Here is a 9,749-nt window from a genome sequence, read left to right as displayed (position 1 = left end):
GTGGGGGGGCCTCACTACCCCCCCCGGCCATATTTATTAAAATATGAAACAAAATTTAAAACTTTATATTAAAACGTTTCATGAATCATGTACAAATTCAACTTCAATTACATTTTGATGAAGACAGGTTTTTTAGGCTAACCTTAACAAATCTCTAATACAAAGGTTTCCTAGCCGAGTCTAGCATCCTGAAAATGCATTACATTTTAGAATTTGTACAACCTAGCATTAAGGGCCAACGGCAAGGTCTTAACCGGTGTCAGATCCCTATCACCAACTTCCCGCCTTCACGGTGTGAGTGGCGCATGAGCAGAGGACTTTTCCCTCGCAGCCAACTGTAACTTCCCTTGTCGTGGGGGCCCCCTTTCACTCGACGCCATCTTAAGGTCGTCCGAGTTCCCGTGCGAGGTATCCGTAAGAAGGACATCATGGACTCCCCCCCTTCCCAACACTCTCTTCCGCCGGAGCGGATATCTGGCCCCCTGGAAATTCGTGGGAGGGGCATATAGCCATCTCCGCCTGGGAGGGGCCTATGGCCGTCTCCCCCTGGGCGACCCATCTGTAGTGGGTGCCACCCCCCCATGGGAGGGGCCAATGGCCGCCTCCCCCCGGGCGCTCCCATCCATAATGGGTGGCGCCCCCCCTAGGGACCTTGAAATCACTGCTCACCGATCATGACCTTACCGCCACAGGCCGGATAGTTGACCGACTATCCGGCCCCCCCACACCTCCTAAAGGTCATGCCTCCTCAAGCCCAGTAGCCAAGCTATGAAGTCTCCTATGAGTAAGTCATTCCCAGCCCTGGACAGATGCACCCCATCATTCAAATAATAGTGATCCCCCCTAATACACCCATGGGAAATGCTTTGGAGATGAACGGAGCGAAACAGTTTCTCAATCTTGTTGTTGACCCTCTTTACCAAGTGATTCAACGCTGACATAGACAAACCCCCCCCGCCACATTCTCCTGGGGATCCTGTGGGACCAGGCGATCGTACACCCAGGGAGCCTCTTGGCCAACCAGCTAACTGCAGACAATATGTGCTCAACTAACACCCGTCTTCCCAGTCTCACCAAGTCATTGCCTCCCACATGCACTATGATTACAGATGGCGGTGAACTGTGCCGCCCTAAGAGTTCCTCCACAAAAATCTTGCAATTGGTCAATACAGAGGCCTCTCTTCCCATGGAAGGTCACTCTGAACCCACATTCCTCAGATGCGTGGATCGCGTCACCTGCTTTGAATATGTCCCCGGCATGCCTCACGTATGAGTGGCCCACGACCCAGACCACTTGATCTCCATTCGGTGATCGCTTCCCGCTGGTCAGCTGGTGGTGGGTCGATCCCAATTTCTGCCCTGCGTAACAGGCTTGCGAAACTGTAATCCAAACAAAAGACAACAAGCGTGAGTGCATTTCATCAGTCTTTTACAACATGTGCAGGCGCACATACCTCTTGAAACAATTCGAGGACCAACGGCCTAACTGTTTCACCTCCTCTGTCTGCAGACCCCGAGCCGTAGCTTCTGTAGCGGCCCCTGTTCTGAATGAGTGGGTCCCAAAATCACACGGGTTCAAGCCAGCCGCTGCAATCGTAATTGCCAGCACCCTCCGAAATTGAAATCTTGTTAACGGGGTGCCGTCCTTGTGTCTAAGCAGGGCCCCCCCCCATGTTGTCATCCTCTGTTTCATGTAGGCCTCCACATGCTCTACTGGACAACCGGGGTTCCCCCAAGCGTGCTGCAACACCACACTACTCCCCAACGCCTCCTGGTCTGTTTTTGACCTGGCTATCGAGATCAGCAGAGAATCGCCCCTTACTTGGACGTGATCCCTGCGTGGACCCCCCTCCACATCCTTCTTATTCCCTGCCACTAGCTCACTTACCCGCATGGCTTCATAAAATGCCAATGCTAAAGCTGCTCGGAACAGTAGTACCTCACTGGGCGAGGAGCATGACTCATACAGTTTCGCTAGTAATGTGGACAATCTATCCAACCCAATCGGATGCCTGTTATCCTGTCTGCGACCCTCCAGGCGCTGCCAGCCGCGGAGAGCCTTCCTGACTAAGAAAGAGTTTGTCGGGTCCCGTATCCCATGGAGCTGTGCCATAAATGATATGGCGGCCCTATACCTGTTGGCCGTCGCCGCCGACCGGCCTTCCTTATGAGGTGCCACCAGAAATTGGAGCAAGGACTCTTCCCGCCCCCATCTATGCTCCCCCACCAGCCCCAGAAAGGCGCAGTATGAACGGAACGCCCCTTCATAGGCTTTCCTCGTCCTGGGCGCTAAACTGGCTGCCACGAGGTCTTGTAGTCTGGGGCACCGATCTGCCATAGTGCTTCGGGGAAAGGTGCCGCCACTAGTTCCGCTGTGGGTAGATAACCCCTGAAAGCCTGCATGTTTGAACGAGAGAGTGCATCAGCTGCATTATTCAGTACACCCAGCACATGCCTTGCCCTGAACTGTACATTCAATCTCATGCATCGCAATACAATTACTTTCAACAGTCGTAAGATCCATTTGCAGCGTGCAGCCTGGTGATTAATGCACTCGACCACTGTCATGTTATCTGACCAAAACACTACTGAGCGGTCCTTAAAGTCTTCTGTCATGCTTTCAGAGCCACCCAGATGGGGAATAGCTCCAAGAAACCAATGTTACCTGTTAGGCCGCTTGTGTGCCACCACGCCGGCCATGTTTGTGCCGACCATCGGTTTCCAAAGATTGCGCCAAACCCTACGCTCCCCGCCGAGTCGGTCCACAATCCTAGTTCCCCCGACGAGGCTAGGGGTTTGTTCCACACCACTCGACCGTTGAAATCCTCCAGAAATGCCAAACAAATGAGCATGTCCTGGCGAACCTCTGCCGACAGTCTAGTGCGGTGGTGTCCCTCTTTAAGGCCCACCATAGCCTGTGCTATGGAACGAGAGAAAGGGCGAGCCATCGGCATCACTCTTAAGGCAAAGTTAAGCTGACCCACTGTCTGTTGCAACTGGTGTAGGGTCACCTTCTCTTTTCGGAGACATTGTACCAGGGAAGCCCTAAACTTGGCCACCTTCTCAACCGGCAGACGGAAACACCCCTCCTCCGAGTCTAGTTCTATACCCAGAAACTCGAGTGAGGTAGATGGCCCCACTGTCTTACCTGGCGCCAATGGGACCCCAAAACCCCGCATGAGCATGCAGAAGTCCTGCAATGCCTGCGCACAGTCCTGAGTGCCCGCTGGGCCCAGAAAGAGGAAATCATCCAAATAGTGCATCACCTGTCTATGCCCTGTGGCCTCTGTGAACACCCATTCCAAAAAGGAGCTAAACATCTCAAAATAGGCACATGGAATCGAACAACCCATGGGCATGCATTTATCCATGTAGAATTTCCCCTGAAACGTGAATCCCAGCAGGCGCTGGTCCTGAGGGTGTACCGGGAGTAACCTGAATGCAGATTCAATGTCTGATTTCGCTAACAATGCACCGGGGCCCAGGCCATTCAACAATACGACTACGTCATCGAACGATGCATACCTCACTGAACATACCTTGGGGTCAATAGCTTCATTTACTGAGGCCCCCCTAGGGGCCGATAGATTGTGGATGAGTCTATACTCCTCCGGGTCTTTCTTCGGAACCACTCCTAAAGGGGAACACACAAATTCCGCCACTGGTGGGCCGCCAAATGGTCCTGCCATTTGCCCCAAGCTAACTTCTTTCGCTATCTTTTTGGCGGCCACCGCTGGGTTGTGTTGAATAGACAGCTGGTTTTTACAGGAAGGGCTCCCCCGAAAATTGCCCGCCGGGATCCTGAAGCCATATAAAAAGCCATCCCTCAAAGTCCCGGCGGACGCATGATCAGGGTATCGGTTCAGCCAAGGGGTCAAAGCCAAGATTTCTACGGGCGAAGATGTTTGCTTCCGAGGCACCGCATCAATCCTGCTTGGATCCCCCCTTTCCTCCCGCGCCATTGGCTTTAGATCGGCAACTGTTTTCCGGGTGTGAGGAATTCCCACAGCCCGAGCATGCGTGCCGGAACCTACACGTTCCCTGGGGCCTGTTACAAGTTCCTTTGTTAAATCCCCAACAAACCCCTCGCTTGCCTCCATTCCCGCTAGACCTGGGCTGGGAATCCCCCCCGGCGCTCGCCCGAAAGGGCTGTGATGGCTTCGGATGGAATCCCCCAGAGCCACTCGTGCTTGGCACCGAAGTACCCGCCGGTCCAGGCAAGAGCTGAGCATGCCATGACACTGTATCCAAACAATCCCATGTCAAGGCCTGGTTAAACTCCTTTGCTTTTCTGAAGGCAACATCATAACCCTTCCATTCATTTCCCCCATACATCGCATGGAAATTCATGATCCTTTTCTGATAACATGCCAGGTCAGTCAACACTTCAGGTTTACGCTCTCCGATAATTGCCGTGAAGATCGAAAAGGCCCTGACCCAGTTCACCATGGTCTCATCGACCCTGAACTCCGTCATCTTGGCCCGCCATACACTGGGGTGCCAGAGATCTTTCTGGGTCTTTGCATATTCTAACTCACGTTGGTCGGTCAAAAGTGAAAACATGTTAATATACTTGTCTCCCCACACCATCTCTTTTGTAATCATGGGAATATGTTGAGATAAACTTTCCCGCCTTGAGGGTACCGGGCCCTCCCCCACCAATGGCAACGCTCTCTTACCGGCTTCAGCCGAACTCCCAGCTGTGTCCGTTGTCTTCTCCCGACCATCAGCCGTGACCCCCGTCGCCATCTGCGGGAAAATAGAAGGTACATTCGCTGTCCCGGCATCCCTTGACTGCCGCAACTGCTCAATAATTAATCTGGCTTCCTCGGCCGGGTCTCCCGCAGCCGCTGATCCCCCTGCTCCCTTCTTTAGCCAGGGTAATACCGCTGCTAGCTGAAGTGCTAATTCTGGGGGCATCTGGTCATCCCCCAGTGGCGTGATGACCACGGGAATTGGCAATCCCCCATACGGTCCTGGTACCGGGCCGGCCGCCGGCACCATGGGAATGTCCGCGACGGGACTCGGTGGAGTTACTACTGGGACTGGGGCCTCGCTGGGACCTGCCCTCCCCTTCCTTTTCTTACCCTCATCCCCTGGGGTGATGTTAAGCAATGCCGGTCCTATGACCTTTTTAGGCCGTCCCGAGGGGGCATTCTGGGCCTCCACCTGTTTCCTGATGGCCGCTAGGCCACGACCGAGCTGGTCAACTTTACCCAACTTTCGGCCCATCACCGCCACTTGGTTCACCAACGTGCGCAGCATTCTTTCCATCTCGGAGCTCTTTCCGGATTTCTTGCCAGGCATGTCTTCGATCACTCCGTCCGACTTGACTCGCAAAGGTGACTCGATCTCCCACACGCCTTGGCACTGAAAGAGAAAGACAAGGATTACAAGTTCTCAAAAAAGTGCAGCTTGTTCCCTTGAGGGCTTACGAGCGACGAGTGGTGCAGCCTTCAGAGCACAGGAACAAGAGGAAGCTTCGTTGGATTCCCGCGCTATTTATCCATCTGCGGGAGGGCGGGGGCCCGCCTCAGGTACGCCCATCCGTGCACGGACTTCCGGGCGGGTGTCTAGGCCAACCTCTTCTGGGCGGTAGGGGCGTGCTCCGGCTACGCCGCTTCGGGCATACCAGCCGGAACACGCCCCCCGCCCACAATGGTTTCCCGGGGGATCGGGGCACCCATCCATAAGTTCGGGGGGACCGAGTGGTCTCCCCTTTCCATTCATTTGCACCCAAAATCGTTTTTGAATAACATTTTAGAAAAACTGCGCAGAACCTATGTACAACCACTGATTATCACTTTTGAAACCTCACTGTTTCCCAAAATACAAATTCTCTATTTTTCAAATGTTCATAGCAAGTATTATCAAAAAGCAAGACACAAACCAACAACAAAAAAAATCAGGGCCTTATTTATGAAGGCCTTGCGCCACAAGAGCAACACTTATTTCCCATATTTCAAGTGATGCACCGGCTGCACAAGGCAATCATAAATAAGGGCCAAATGAAAATACCATTCTTTTGCACCCAAAATCGTTTTTTGAATAACATTTTAGAAACACAACACAGGACCTATGTACAAGCATACAATTTCACTACTGAAACATAAATATCTGCTTCCAAATATTCTCCATAGAGCAAACAAGTCTCTATCTAAATTAAATAAATCGTTACTTACCTTTACAAATGCTTTGGGAGATTAAGAACAGTGTCAGACACACACACCAATTTTTCTTTAGCAGAGCAAACTGTGTGCACTCAATACACTGAAACCAAGACTGGCATAGAAAATCTCTAACTTTACACTCATATGCCTTATTTCAACCAATCAAAAGTCTTCCCTCACTATTTTCAAACCAACACCCTTCCCTCTCTCAGACCTTTCTATCTGTTACCATAGCAACTCCCTCCTAACTGAACTCTCAGGTTCAAAAGTTTATTCTACAATGTTGCAAATTAAGTCAGCAAGGATGTTTGACCTCTCCTTGATTTATCAAATGTGGAAATTAAGTGGATTGGCCAGAGAGGATTGAGATGTCATCAATTGATAGAATTGGTGAAAACCTTTTTACATCTGCCAAACCCTGACCTCTTAATAGTGCACTGTGGTGGAAATGATTTGGGCACTATGACTGGGGTTGGTCTGGAAATGCTTTTAAAGGACACCTTTGATCAATTGATGACACTTTTTCCACAAACTGCCTTGGTATATTCCAAAATATGCCAAAGACAGAAATGGAACTGGTCCAACCAATTTTGCCCACAATTTGAGAAAGCACGGAAACATGTGAATAAATCTGTTTCTGCTTACATGAGAGACTGTGGAATGGGTTCAATATACAATAATAACTTGCGTTACAACATGCAAGACATCTAGAGAGGAGATGGTGTGCACTTCTCAGATGAGGGGAATAGAATATTCCTCCTGAATTTAAGACTGTGCATTGGAACCTACTTGTAGGTACCTAAATCAGCCACAGAACCCAAAAGCTCTTTTCAGAGCTACCCTTCCTCAGATCTTTCAAAACGTTTATCTTTTTCTAACTTTTTTCACTATTTTTCACCAAAGTACGCTCCCCGGTACGCTTACCGGTGCGCCTACCGGGCGCTCCCCCGCGAAATTTTTCAATTTTTTTTATTTTTGCCTAAATGAGCGTCCTAAGCCCCCCTCAGAAAACCTAGAGGATCAAAAAGTGTCTACCGTGCCCCCTTCTACCCATTCCCAACGTTGTTTGTCCTCCATCTTCTGTCTCGATTGTAGCGAAACACAAAATGGAGGACTCCCGTAACGCTGCCGGTGCGCGTACCGGAGCGCGCACCGGTAAGCGCTCCATAAAAAAAGGTGGGAAAGTAATTTACAGAAAAACCACTGGAGACACTTTCATCAAATATAGAATAGGCCCTACTACATAGCAGTCCCTACCATTTGCCCAAATTTGGTGAAATTCCATTGAGACATTTAGGCTGCAGACCTGTCTAAATATCCTGAGGTAAATTACAAAAACACATATGAAGTGTTAGAATTGACAACCAATTAAAAAGTTTCTTACATTTTCTACGATTATTTCCTGACATTTGATTGGTTATGTACATGAATATATTTAAACAAAGAGAAGGAAACACAGCCATTTTGACTACTACTTCCTGAGGTACATTTGAAAAGAAATTACACTGACAACTTCCACTGCTTTCTTAAAGGTAAGTTGTTATTTGGAAAAGTGAAGTATGTTGTGAACTTACATTTAATTTGAGAAAAAATATTCTGTTACTTATATACTATCCCACTGTAATAGAAATAGATTGAGATAGACTTCTCTGTTATAGTTATGGATTGAGTTAGGCTTTCCTTATATTATTATAAATTTACTTAGGCTTTATCACATACACTTTTATATATTTCTAATTCCAGCCTAATACCATACACTACCCAAAGATAGCTTCACTACTAAAAAATCCAAACTGCCTGTCTGAACTAAAACACAACAGTGCCCTAACTCTACTGATATATATTTTTTAATGCAATTTACAGCAACAAAATGGAAGGAGAACAGGATATTTCTTTTGAAATTGTTTTGGACAACAACACAGAAGAAACAATTGCTGAAAATGATGACTTTGATTTTCTGGATGAGTCTCTGGACCATGAATTAGTTCAGTGTGTGGAATCAATGGAATCACAGAATACAAATGAGGACATTCCAGACAATATATTATTAGGAGTTTTATTAAATTATGAAAAAGAATCAGAAGAATAAATTTATATTTAATAATCAAAAATTGTTCGAGCCATTATTCATTTTTATATGTAATTCATCAAGTAGATCAAAAATGTTTAAAATATAAAGTGAGACTTATAGTATACTGTGCAACTTTTTTGTGTTACATAGTACGTTTGCTCATAATTACTTCCTTTCTCCCACTATATTATCTCCAATGTGTATTTAAGATCTCTTTATCATCTCCTGCCTCCATGTTGTTTCTGCTTTCCTGACAGACTATGCTATGAATTCCATATACCACAATAACTTCTGTAACAACATGCAAGATATCTACAAAGGAAACGGTGTATATTAAATTATAGACTCTGCATTGGTACCAACATGTTGGTACTTAAATAAAAAAAAACAACAAAAAGAGCAATTAATAAACATACAATTTTTTAAAGTCTGTCATTATTTTTTTCCCATAGTACGCTTTCCGGACCGCTCTCCGGTGCGCGTACCAGGCGCTTCCCCCGCAAAAATCGAAAAAAAATAAAAAAAATTTGGACCCCAAGGGACACTTTTAAAGCCCCCACATCAAACCTAAGGGGTCAGGGAGGGTCTACTCTGCCCCTTATGATAATTTCCCCCTTTGCTTTGGCCACCTCTCATGTCTCGATCCTACCGAGACACAAGATGGCGGCCGCTTCAGACTGTTTAGAATGTTTACAGACACCCGAGAGCCAATCAGCTTTCCGTGCGTAAGTCGCGTGGCGCGTCCGGTGCGCTTACAGATATATATATTTTTTTGAACCTAAATTACTCAAAATCCACTGGAGCACATATCTTGAGACATAGCAATGGCACATCGGGCAACCAGTCCCTACAATTTTGCCAAGTTTGGTGGAAATCCATTCAGCCGTTCGGGCTAAAAGTGAGGTCGACCGCCCTATGGAAATTAACATGGGGAAAACGTGTTTTGGGACCCCCCTTTTATCTCGGGCCCCGCTTGACGAATCCCCCCCACACTTTCAGGGAAGAACCGGAGCTCGAAGAGGCCATTTTGAGGAAATTTTCAGGCAGATTAATCAACTGGCGCCAAAGTTATTCCAAATAGAATTTTGAGATTTAACATTGAAAAAAATCCTAACTATAACTACCTACTGGCGTCCGCCAGTAGGTAATATATATATATATATATAAATATATATATATATATATATATATATATATATATATATGTATATGTATGTATCAGCCGTGAAGTCGACACACCGCCCTGAAAAGAAGGGACCCTGGTTTCGTATTGTGCCGGGTTGATGAGGGCAAAATAGGTATTGAAGGTTGATGAAAGCAGGACTTTCAGCCCCAAACCCACTGGAGGGCTGCTCCCCTCCCCTCTTTGAATTTATGAAGTTGAATATAAACCCACTGAAGGGTAAAAAACACTAAAAACCCCAAGTACCGCAAAGCCTTGCACGATATTGGGGCTTAATTAATTAATGAAAGGAAGCCGTGCATGAGCGCACAGGATTCTTGATTAA

Source organism: Lissotriton vulgaris, chromosome 7 (assembly GCF_964263255.1).
Source record: "Lissotriton vulgaris chromosome 7, aLisVul1.2, whole genome shotgun sequence".
In the NCBI taxonomy this organism is placed as follows: domain Eukaryota; kingdom Metazoa; phylum Chordata; class Amphibia; order Caudata; family Salamandridae; genus Lissotriton; species Lissotriton vulgaris.
Note: the sequence above shows the minus strand (reverse complement) of the source record.